The sequence below is a fragment of the Petaurus breviceps genome, unplaced genomic scaffold (assembly GCF_028583685.1).
Source record: "Petaurus breviceps papuanus isolate PSGF00001 unplaced genomic scaffold, PetGlider_PUasm1.0 90977, whole genome shotgun sequence".
NCBI classification, from domain to species: Eukaryota; Metazoa; Chordata; class Mammalia; order Diprotodontia; family Petauridae; genus Petaurus; species Petaurus breviceps.
The window spans coordinates 48,893,578-48,906,599 of record NW_027187391.1 but is presented as its reverse complement, the minus strand read 5'-3'; the positions used below and the strand labels follow the sequence as shown (position 1 = coordinate 48,906,599).

General features: G+C 35.1%; 1 pseudogene; it reads left to right on the top strand.

The window, feature by feature from the left end:
- The window catches only part of LOC138153206 (protein SEC13 homolog pseudogene), a 45,653-nt pseudogene extending 32,933 nt beyond the window's left edge, over nt 1-12,720 (top strand).
- The last annotated feature ends 302 nt before the right edge of the window (nt 12,721-13,022 follow it).

The window sequence follows — 13,022 nt, the reverse complement described above, 5'->3', positions numbered from 1 at the left end:
AATAACTAACATTTATATAGCACCTATTATGTGCCAGGCATTTTGCTAAACCCTTTATAATTATCTTATTTGATTCTCACAATAATCCTATGAGATAGGTGCTATTCCTATCCCCTTTTTTTTACAGATAAGAAAGCTCAGGCAAACAGGGGTTAAGTGATGTGCCCAGAGTCATGTAGTTAGCTGTCAAATGGTCATATTTGAACTCAGATTTCCTGACTCCAGTCTTAGAGTCCTATCTGCTGCTGCAGTTAGCTGCCCAAATATAACAAAAAGAGAACCCCCCCCAGCATAATTGATCAATGCGTTGGAAAAAGTCTAAAAATATGTGCAATGTATAACACCTGTGAATTTCCTACTTCTATGAAAGGATAGGTTGACATATCTTCTTATATCTCTTTATTTGAGTTTTATATATGTACCACAATTTGTTTCACCATACCCCAAGGATGGACATCTACTTTGTTTCAAATTCTTAGCTATCACAAAAAATACTGCTATAAATATTTTGATGTGTATGAGGACTTTCTTCATATTAATTACTTGTGTGGGATATAGGCCAGTAAAGTCTCTAATTCAAAGGGTATTAACATTCTAATCATTTTACTTACATAATGCCAAATTGCTTTCCAAAGTTCTACCAACAACAATCCATTAGTGTATCTATCATTCCACAACTGTTTAAACATTGACTATTGCTATGGTTTTGGTCATTTTTTTTGGCCAATCTGCAGGGTGTGAGATAAAACTGTAGGCTTGTTTTTATTTCTATTTCTCTCTTTATTAATGATTTGGAGCATTCTTTCATGTTTGCAAATAATTTGCAATTCTTTTGAGAACTATTTGTTTTTATCTTTTGACCACATGTGTGTATATGTTTATATATTTTGAATATCATACCCTTATCAGAGATACTTGATATGAAGATTTTTTTCCCATATGTCCATTTAGCTTCTTATCTTAAATGCATTGATTTTGTGCAGAAGCTTTTTTAGTTTCAAGTAATCAAAGTTATGTCTTTTGTAATTGTCTCTATTTCATGTCTGGTTAATAATGCATCTTCTATGCATAGGTGTGAGTGTTACATGATCTGTTTCATTTGAAAAAACTTTTTTGTAGTATGATATTAAAAATTGAAGTTACAGATTCATTTAGAATGTTTCATAGAATAGGGTGTAAGATGTTGGTCAAAGCCTAATTTCTAACAGACTCCTTTCCAGTTTTTCTTGCAGTTTTTATGAAATGAGTTTTAGGTTTTTTTTTTCCTATTTTTACTTTATATTTTCCCCTTTATCAGACCTTGGGTTATCAGGTTCTATTGTTTCTGGTTCTCTCTTGTCTAGTCTATTCTGTTGACCTATCTCTCTATTCTTTCAAACTATACCCAATAGTTTTAGTGTTTGCTGCCTTATATTATAATTGAGGTCTAGAAGGGCTATTCTACTTTCATCCTTACTTTTTCATCATTTCCCTTGAAATTCTAGTTCTTTTGTTTTTCTAAATGCATTTTGTTACTATTTTATAAAATTTTATAAATCACTTTAATACTTTGATTGGCATAGCATTAAAAGGGTAAATTAATTTTGTCTGTATTGTCATTTTTATTATATTGGCATGACCTACCTAGGAGCACTGAATATTCCTCCAGCTATTTAAGTTATTCTTTATTTCTTTAAGGATCACTTTGTAATAGAATCTATTCAAGTTTGGTAGTTTGATCCCCAGATAATTTGTGCATTTTGTAGTAGAATTTCCCTTTCTATTATTGCTTTTTAGGTTTTCTTATTACATAGAAATGCTATTGATTTTTGAGGATTTATTTTGTGAACTGCAACTTTGCTCAAGTTATTAATGGTCTCAGCTGGTATCTTTGCTGATTTTCCAAGTAAAATCACTGTATATATCATCACTAAATAAAGATAGTATAATCTCCTCTTTACATATCTTTATGACTTTAGTTTCTTTCTCTTTTATGATTGCTGTTGCTAACATTTCCAAAACTGTATCAGGTAAAAGTAGGGAGAGTAGACATTTTTGCTTCACCCTTATATTTACAAAAAAAGGCCCTAGTGCATAGTCATTGCATATAATACTTGTTTTGGGTTTTAGATAGATGTGTTTTATGATATTAAAAGATTCCCTTATGCCTGTATTTTGTCAGGTTTTCAGTATAAAAGAGTGTTGTATTTTGCCAAAGGTTTTTTATACCTCTGTTGATATGATCATGTGATTTTGTATGCTTTGGTTTTTACTATGATTAATCACAATGATTGTTTTCCTAATGCTCAACCATCCTTGCTTTCTTCATATAAGTCCCACTCAATCATAATGAATGATTTCTTGGATAAATTATGTTAGTCTTTTTTGCAGGATTTTGTTCAAAATTTTTCATCAATCTTCATTAATGATGTTGGCCTATAGATTTCTTTCTGTGTTTTATCCTTCCCTCTTTTAGGTGTTAGAATTATATTTGTCATATAAATGGGGTAGAATTATATTTGTCATATAAATGGAGTGCCTTGTTTCTCAATATTTAAGAATAATTTCTGAAGTATAGATACTAAATGTTCTCTAAAATTTTGATAGAATTCTCTTGTAAATGAATACATCAAGATCAGTTGTGTGTGTGGGGAGGGTTATGTTTGTTTGTTTTTTATCCTTTGGCAATTCCTTTACAGCTACATCTATTTCTTTTTCTGATACTGGGTTATTTAAGACATTAATTAGTCTTCTAATAGTTTGGGAATTATACATTCTTGAAGATAATCCGTTTCTCTTTTGTATTCTCTGTTTTGTTTGTATATAACTGTATAATACATTCTGATTGTTTCTTTTATTTCTTCTCGTTTTGCTGTCATTTCACCTTCCTCATTAACTATTTTATTAATTTGCTTTTCTGTTCTCTTCTTTTTCATCAGATTATCTAAGGGTTTTTGAGAACAAGTTTCTAGTTTTATTTATCATTTCTTTAGTTTTTTCAATTTATAGATTTGCCTTCTGATTTTTAATAAATCCTCTTTTGTGCATATTTTATTTGTAGAATCTCTCATTTTAACGGATATTCAGTTCATTTATTCTTTTTTATTTTGTTAATGTATGTGTATAAAGATATTATTTTTCCCCTGAGGACTTCTTAAACTGCATCCCAAAAATTTTTGGTATGTTGTTTCATCATTGTAATTTTCTTTAACATAGCTATTAATTGTTTCTGTGATTTGTTCTTTGATCTATTAATTATTTAGGATTTCATTGTTAGTTCTTCATTTGGGTCTTTATCTTTTAGTTGTATCCCCTGAATAAATTACAATTTTTATTGCATTATGGTCTATAAAAGATGAACAAACTATTTCTGTCTTTTACATTTGTTTACAATATCTCTGTGCCCAACTAAATGGTAAGTTTTGTAAAAAAAAAAAATCACCATAATGTGCTAATAAAGATGTATTATTTTGCTTTCCCACTTTGGAGATATCTCAAATCTTTAAACTTTAGTTTCTAAAGCAATTTGTTAAATATTTTAAAATATATAATATTTAATTAATGTAAGTATCTAATATTTAATGAATTTAATTTATTAATTTAAATATTTTCCCATTTAATATTCTTTTTGTTAAACTTACCCTAAATTAAAGAGGGGATATTGAAGTCTCTTGTAACTCTTACGGTACTGTCTATGTCTTCTTTAAGCTCAATATTTCCTTTATGAATTAGATACTAAGGTATTTGGAGTATATGTTTATGACTGATATAGGTTTTTTTGGCTGTGGCTACTTTAATCATGATATAGCTTTCTTGTTTATCCCTTTTTATTTTTAAATATTAGTTTTTGCTTTGACAGATAGTATGATAGCTAATCTTGATTTTTTTTATTCATTTGATACATAGTGAAATTATCTTCATCCCTTCAGTTTTATTTTGCATATAACTTTGTTTTGTAAATGTATTTATTGTAAGCAACAAATTGTAAGGTTTTACTTTCTTGTACAATCTCTCACTTTTTAATTTTATTGGATTGTTTAGTTCATTCACATTTAAAGCTATGAGAGTTTGGTTCATCTTTTCTTCCCTCTGTTTCTAATATTTTTTCCAAATTATTATTTTCCCTCTTCTACTGTTTCTTTGGTTACTTTAACTTAGCATTTTTTGAGGTAGTCATGTTCCCATTTTTCTCTTTCTCTCTCCCTGACCCCCTGTAGCAGCAAGCACCCCAAGCGTCCTCAGGGTTTGCAGCTACCACAGGTTCTTGGATCTGCTTTGTTAAAGGAAAGCAACTCAAAATGGGTTAACAAGCTTACTTTAATCAGTCAGACATATATCGTTTACCTTGTTCAGGAGAAAAGGTCAGCACCCTGAACCTCACAGTACACAGGCATAATTATCAAGACAGAAACATCAAGTAAACAGATTTCCAAACTGTCCAACCATTACATCCATACCCAGTCAACATCTGGGTTTCCACATTCTGGGTTTTTTCAAAGCCAGGGGACTCTCAAAAACGGCTTCCCAGAATTCAGATCAAATCACAGAACACTTCTCAAAGTGAGTCCCAAAACAAAGCTACACATCAGTGCTTATATAGCCTTCTCCTGGCTCAGAGAATGTAACAACCTTTTTGACCCACTGGCCAATCAAAAAGTATCTTCTGAAAAACAAGCCTCCCTCCCCAGGCTTCTGGTGCACTTTAGCCTAGGGGCAGGGAAGATCTTTAAAATTTACATTCGCATTACACCCCCTCCCTTCATTTGTTACCTCTTTCCCTTTGGGGTTTTGTTTATTAGATCCTTTTTCTCCCCCACTTTTATCTGGTTTTATATATATATATATATATATGTATATATATATATATATATACATACATATATATAAAACCCCTCCTTTTTTTCTCTCAGTCAAGTAGATTCCCTTTGCTCTCCTCCCCTTCAATTTATTATAGTTGTTTTCATTTCATTTTTTCCCCTTTCCAAAAAAAGATTTCTCTCACTGTCTTCATTACACAGTCCCTGTCTACTCTAGACCTCTATTCTCTGAATCATGATCCCCATAATTATCTAGTCTTTTCTCTTTTCTCTGTATTCCTCATTCAGTCAAAATTTCAAAGGTATATAGACTTTTTCTGTAGACAGTCTGCCACTGTCTTGTAGAGCTTATCTTGTGAATTTTTCTTCTCTATTATGCCTCACTCCCAAAATAATGTCAATTATTGCAGGTATCAGAGAGTTTCTTGCCCCATCACAGGGCCCCTCCCACACTACATTCCCACTTATGCATCTTATCAATGCTTTCTTCTATTTCTATTCCCCCCTCCCCCATTTATCTCAAAATCTCCTCCCTGAATCTGTTCTTTCTTACTCCGCTATGTACCAGTTTTCCCCAAGAGTTCCAAATCCCACCCACCAGGGTAGGATGAGTAGACTTTTCAACCACCACATCCCCCAAAACACACAGTGCAAGCTCTTCATCTCCCTTCACAGACCATCTCTTTTCACCCACAAGAGCATTCATCAATGGAACTCCCTCTCACCACCAAAGCATGGCATCCTTCTTTCTCCCTTTCCCCTTTTAAATCCTTCTTTTCCTCCTCATCGCCCAGTAGGGTCTTTTATTTATGAAATGACAGGGGTGACCTTCCTTTCATTGCTAGCCCTAGATTTGATCCCAACATGTCACATATTCCTTTCTCTCTCCCTGTTACAGTTGCCATCCTTGGCTGCTGCATTTATTCACTCCTATTGCATTTCTATTTTGGGAGGTCTTAGAGCAGCAAATAATATCATCATTTATGGTTTTCTTTCTAAAAAAAAGGTTTCAAATGCCTCTTTATTATTGAATATTCACCTTCTTTCATTGTATGGTTAAACTCAGATTTGCAGGGAAGGTTATGAGCACCACTGCTCTTTAGAACATATTATCTCATTCCTTATGTTTTCAAGTGGATGCAGAACAATCTTACATTATTTGAATTTCCTTTCTTTTGTATTTGAAGATTTCTTCTGATTGCTTGTGGAACTTGTTTTTTAATTGAGTTGTTCATTTAACCTTTATTTTTCTTAGAGTTTTCAGCCTTGAGGTTTTGGGTTTTTTTCTTTTTTTCCTGGAGGTGATCTGTAAAGTCTTTGAATTGGTACATCATTTTCTATGTTCAGAAGTTCTAGGCAGTTCTATTATTTCCTTCATTACACTATTAAGGTTTTTCCCCACCCTAGTGTTTTGTGAGCCCTATTATCCTTAGATTGTCTTTATGCATTCTGTCTCTGAGTTTAATGTTTTGATTCCACAATGAACATATTTTCTCTTACTAATTATTTTTCACTTCTCTTCTCCTAAACCATTCTTCATTTGTGTATATTTGCATTCTTAAACTGTTGCTCTCTTTTCTTTCTTTGGTGAGACCTGCCATTGCAGATTCCAGTTTTTTTATTCTGCCAGTTAATTTTTCTGTGCAAGCCATAAATTCTGCTCTCATGATTCTCATTTCTCTTTTGAACCACTCAAGAAGAGAATTTTATGCTTCTATGTTCTCCTTATATTTCCACAGGGTCCTCTGCCTCATTAAGTGATGGATAATTTTCCTTTGTTTTGCAGAATTTATTCCTAGATGTCTGAACTCATTCACTAGATCTGAAGGCTATATTTCCTTCTGTTATTAATGTTTTCCCTGTTGATTTATCTGTTTACATTCTAAGTCTTTGGGTTTTCTTCTTCTTGAGATCTCTGGTAGTTTCAGCCCCCTTTTCTCCCTCTTTTTCTTCTATTCAGTTTCTGACTGTGTGCTTTCTGGTGACAGTTTTGTGGGGCATGTATCTCAAAGTACCTCATCCTCCTCCCGGGCTGGGCAATGCAGTTCACCAGCCTAGGACTCTGCCCCAAGTAAATTGGGTGGTCAGAACTGACCCCAACTGGATGCTGTTCCCTTTCCTTCAGGCTTAGTAGAGTGTTGCACAGCCTCCCTCATACACAGTGTCCTATTATGGCATCTTATTCCTCTGTTCCTCAGTTCTCTATCTAGCATTAAGAGGTCAGAACTTTGTAGCACTGGTACTACATAATTATCTGCCCTGGTACTGACAGTTCAGAGCTTTACTGTGCTGTTGGATCCCAGAAGGCTTTTGCTCCTGAAGAGATGTCACCTGCTACATTAACTGTCTGTCACTGCCTGAACAAACTTCCATAGTCTGGATCTGGGGTCTTCACAGCATTGGAGAGAGGGAAGGGGGACTAAGGTGTGCAGTTGGATTTTGCTGCAAGCTTTGATCCATGTGTTGGGTACTTAGTTCTCCTAGTGCAGCCTTGCTACTGATAGTGTGGAAGGTAAGGGGAAAGTTCTGAGTGAGCTCAGGGTCAGTGAATATCAATTCATGTGTTTCTTTGAGAGTTTATCTTTTTTTCTGAATTCTGGGTATCCTAGAACATGGAAATAGTTGAAGTTGCTTTATCTTTGGTGCATAGTTTATGTTTTGGAGAAGTTTGACAGATCATGGGTATCAGATAAATATTTAGTCCTCCATCTTGTTGCTGATGTGTTCCAGAATTCCACTGTGCTACCTCTTATAATCAATCAATCAACAAGTATTTATTAATCACCTTGTATTGCCAGGTTCTATAATACTCATGTGCAGCAGTAATAATAATACTATTATTATAATGCTTGTGTATAGGGGTAACAATGGAGGAAGAAGATTGGTAGACCTCAGAGTACATATTTTTGAAACAGACATAGCTTCACTGAACAATAATAAAGTCTGACAATAGATACACACCACTAAATTTGTAACTGGAAGTATTTTATTTCCAGCTGGATCCTATGAAATGACTAAGATCTGATAGTGAAATCAAAAGGTTCTCCCTGGGTGACATCTACATGAACTCAACCAACAATATGTTGAACAAGAAGCATTTTAAAAATGCATACTATCATGAAGATTTATTTATGAAAACAAGTAAGCTTGTGATGACTATCATTACCATAAATCAGTGAAGAATTATTGTTAAGAAGTTGATATTTAGTGATCAATGCAGATTATACAAGAAAATGGTAGATATCGTACAAGATATGAGAGAGTTCACTCCCAGGAGGCAAATTACTAAGATTTGGTGAGATAGGATTGTTGGCCACAATATAGCTTTGAAAGAATATACCCAATCCAAAGGGAACATAATATATGAAAGGTACAAGATATCAGCACAGACTACAAAATTTTGTACCCACGGAATATTTAGCAAGACATGACTTGTGTAGAATTATGTCAGAAGCTTGCTGTCTTTCAAGGGCTGACTTGCAACAAAACCTAAAGCACAAATAGAAACCTCAAACTATCCTAGAGAGTTCAGCTTCTTCATCTATTAAATGATCTATAACTCATTAATCTTACAAAAACAATTGCTTTATTCAACTCTGTAATAAATAGTCCACAGAACATTAAATATAAAAGAATAATAGCAGGATAAGATTTGTTCTAGAGCTGTGTAAGCTGAACTCCATTGAGCAAGGTAAGAAAAATAAAATAAGAATAATGATAACTAATATTTACATAACAGTTTACAAAATATTTCACATCTATTATCTCTATACCTCCCCGTGGTATATCTGGTCATCATCAGTTTAATGACAACCAGTCACTCCGCTCATAAAGGAAGATCCTCTAAATGTATTTAAATTAATTAAACTTATTCTCAAGAAGATGCTATTGCCTGCTAAAAATGGATCCCATATGTTCTAGTTATCTTACAGCGCACAGAAACTATATAGAGATTAGGGTAATGACTTGGATGAATGAACAAATAGGTCAGTTAGAGATGAAAAAACTGATTTGTCTAATATTAGAACTGAGCCAGACAAAACCTTTCCCTGCTCTAAACCCTTCAGCTCATGCTATCTCTTAAGAATTCCAAGTAACTTTCTACATATGCTCAGTCTTTCATTTCACCTATTGGAGAATTTTCTAGTAGGAGGAATATAAAGATGCATTGTCTCACAAAATTTCCATTCCCAGGGATTTATAAAGGACTCTGCAGCAACCTACATAGTTTTTCAGATTCTCCAACATTGATGACAGAGAGGCTGTGGACTTTAGCAATTGGTGCACAAAAACTACCAAATTTGGAGTCAGAGAACCTGGTTTCAAAAACTGGCTGCTTTGCCCACTACGTGACTTGGAAAAATTCTGAGCCTCATTTTCCTCATCTGAAAAATGAGAGAACTAGATGACTTCTAAGATCCATTCCATTTATAATCTATAATCCTATGGACAAATGCCAAAATGCTATTTCATAAGTTTTCATTGTATAACAAATTTATATAAGGACTGCACTTTCAGGGTTTGAGCAGATAAATGTCTAAGGTCATGGATTAAGCAGCTAGCACAGAAAGTGAACTAGTCTAAGGAGTCAACAGATATAAGCTTTAATCCCCACCCCCACTGCCACACACTCTGGCTTTATGACACTACGTGACTTTGAGGAAGCTATTTAACCCCTTCATGCCTGAGTATTTCCTTCTGCAAAATGGACTGAATGTGCTAAGTCTGAAGCTTTACTATTTCAGTAGAAGGGAGAGATTGAGGCTCTATATCCTACTTTCCCCTCACTAATTAAAGATTTGCTTTTCAGTTCCATTGTTCCTTGGGGCCTGAAATCTACCAGATCAGATGGCAGAGGTAAACAACATGAGGAGGATTATGAAGGAAAATGCTTTTGGGATCTGACAGGCCAACCTGTTTGTATACTCAAAGTATCAGTGTAAATGATTTCCAGTCCTAATACTAACCAAATATAGAAATAAAAAAAGCTACGTGACCAGAATTAAGACACACCGCATTTCTCACGTCTCATTGTCTTAAGCTTCAGTGTCAATAAAGACCAACTGCTATGTTACCCAGGTGAGAAACATTCTGTAAATAGCAGAGCAGGATTGGTCTTACATATGGTCAGAGTAGAGTAACATCAAAATTGTGTGATTTTAAGAGCATAAATAGAGCCAGGAGGAGTCCTTTGATCTGGGGTTAAAAAAAAAAAAGTTGAGAATAGGGGTGGGGCATAAAGCAGTCTTGAACTGTAAGCCTCTCCCCTGGCCATCACCACGATGGGGAGACAGCCGTGGGTGGGAAGGTAGAACTCTGGACATAGTGGGCCTCAGAGGTGGTCATACCACATAGCAGTAAAGGACTGCAAAAGACCCTGATCTCTTAATCTCTTCACCTATTACTTCTTTCTCCCCCCCCCCCGCCATTTTTTTCCCTTTGATTTAGCTTATATGTGTGCATGTTGCCTTCCATTCTCCCCCCAGCCCAAGAGAATATAATCTCAGTGCAGGGCCTCTCTCCTTTTGGTCTTTGTGCCTCCAGTGCCTAGCACAATGCCTGGAACATTATAGGCACTCAATAAATGTGCTCGGATAATTAATCTCTGAAAATATGCTAGATTTGAGTTACTGTGAGCTTCTGCCAATTTTGAGCTTTTATAACCTAAGCATGCTATTGACATACACAATAAATATGTTATAAAGCAGGGGACTTGTCCTGTGAAGTTTGGTTTCAGTCAAAGGGCAACCTTGAGGACCTAGAGGGCCACATGTGACCTCAAGGTCCTCAAAATTATTCACTTTTACAGTATTGATGATACAAGAGTTGTTCTTCTGATTCTATTCCATTCAATAAGCCTCTGTTCATATATCTTTCTAGATCTTTTTGAAACCATGTCCTTTAACCCAGCTATATCACTGTTAGGCCCACACTTGAAAGAAATAAAAGAGGGAAAACTATTATTTGTACAAAATACTTATAGCAGCTTTTTAAGTGGTGGCAAAAAAAATGGGAAACTAAGAAAATACTCATCAATTGAGGACTGGTGGAATAAATTGTAATATATGAAGGAAATGGAAAGGAATAAGCATTTACCAAATGTTTACAACATGCCAGGTACTATATCAAGTGTTTCACAAATATTACCTCACTTGATCTTTTGTTGTTGTTCAGTTGTTTTGATCACGTTCAACTCTTTGTGGCCCCATTTGAGGTTTTCTTGGAAAACTGAAGTGGTTTGACATTTCTTCTCCAGCTCATTTTACAGATGAGGAAACTGAGGCAAACAGGATTAAGTGATTTACCCAGGATCACACAGTAAGTGTCTGAGGCCAGATTTGAACTCAGGTCTTCCTGACTCCAGGGCCAGTGTTCTATCCACCACACCACCTACCTGCCCTGATCCTTACAACAACCATAAGAGGGAGGCACTATTATTATCCCTATCATACACTTGAAGAAACTGAGGCAGATAGAAATTAAGTGACTTGCCCCGAGTCACACAACTAGCAAATATTTTAGGCTAGTAAGAATAAGTTCTTCCTGACTCTAGACCCAGTGATCTATCCATTGTGCCACCTAGATATGTCTCCTATGATTATGATGGAATATTGTTGTGTTATATGAAATGAGGAGATACATGATATCAAAAAGATGTGATGAACCATTAAAAATATTTTATTGATGACTTTTGTTTTCATGTTACCTAGATTTCCCCCCATATCCTTCACCTCCCTCTGCCTAGAAAACCATCCTTATGACAAAGAATTTTTTTAAAAGAAAAGAAAAAATCATTTAAACCAATCAACACATTAAAAACATTGCCATCATAGGCAATCTCTCATGCTCATGAACCAACTGTCTTTTCACATCTCTTCTTTCAGACCAAACTTTCCTTTATAATTCTGCAACATTACTTTTCAGTTATTTATTCTAGCCATCACCTCTAGTAAGAACTCTCACATCCAAGACTAGGAACCACCTATAGAGTCAGCATTGCATCTGTCATTAACACTGTGAATATTTCTCATGACGACATGATTCACAATGCCTAGATAGATTATTATGGTGCCCAGTTGGCCATCTGCTCATCAGATAGATCTATCAGAATCTTTAATGTGTGGAATAGGGATCAGATTCTCATTTTCCACCTGAGGGATCATAAAGCTTTGTGTGGCAAGTGGCCTGGGTTCATTCTACGTGTGAAAATATCTAATCCTCCTGCTTCCATGACTGGAAAGTCATCATCTGGAAAGAAGAAAATGGCACTTGGGAAAATATATGTGACTACACAAGACTTCAGTGAACACAGAAGGCTGGGACCCACATTGCTACAAGCTAATTATTGCCTGAGGCAGCTCAGATAGGCCAATCTCACTGCTAAATTTTGGCAACAGGAAATGAAAAAAAATCAGTAATATTCATCCTATTGGCTGCAGTGCTGTCAGCTGGGCTCTTGCTGTCATACCTAGAAGCCTAGTAGGTCAATCATCTAGGCAAAAAACAAACTATATCAAGAAGTTTGTAGTGAGTGATTGTGACTTGGGCAAGCTGTTGAAGGATGAGGAAGATGGTGAATGGAAGGAGGATCAGAAGCTAGAAGCTAATAGTGACTGTGTTTAAGATGTTGCCTGGGTTCCTTCCATTGGCCTGCCAACAATCACCATTGCCAGTTACTTCCAGGATGATCTGGAACTGTTAAAATGTTTCTGGAAACACATAGTTCCCCATTACCCCCCAAGTTCATTGATGTTGTATGGCATGTGAACTGTTCTATCACAGTTAACATTCTGTATGTTTCAGGTGGAGACAACAAAGTTACTCTATGGAAGGAAACAGTGTATTGTCAGTGTGTATCATTGATGTCAACAAGGTCCAAGGTGCAATATTTGCAGTCAATAGAATGAACTGGAAAAGGAAATGAATTTTGAATTCAATAAGATCATGTGTTTCTATGAATATATGCAACCACAGTTTTGATCATCTGACTTTGATTAAATAGGGTCTCTAACTTACTTTGACTGGTTTACATTCACTTATTGTTTAAGGAAAAATTATGCCAAATGGTCTACAAAGATGTTCATTTAAAAAATATTTTTATTGGCAACTTTTGTGTACCTCTAGAATTTGGGGTTTATGTTTATGGGGGTGGAGATTATTCCCAAAAATAATTGAATAAAGTCAATAATCAATTTTTTTTTTCAATTATCTTGTGGTTGTTTTTTC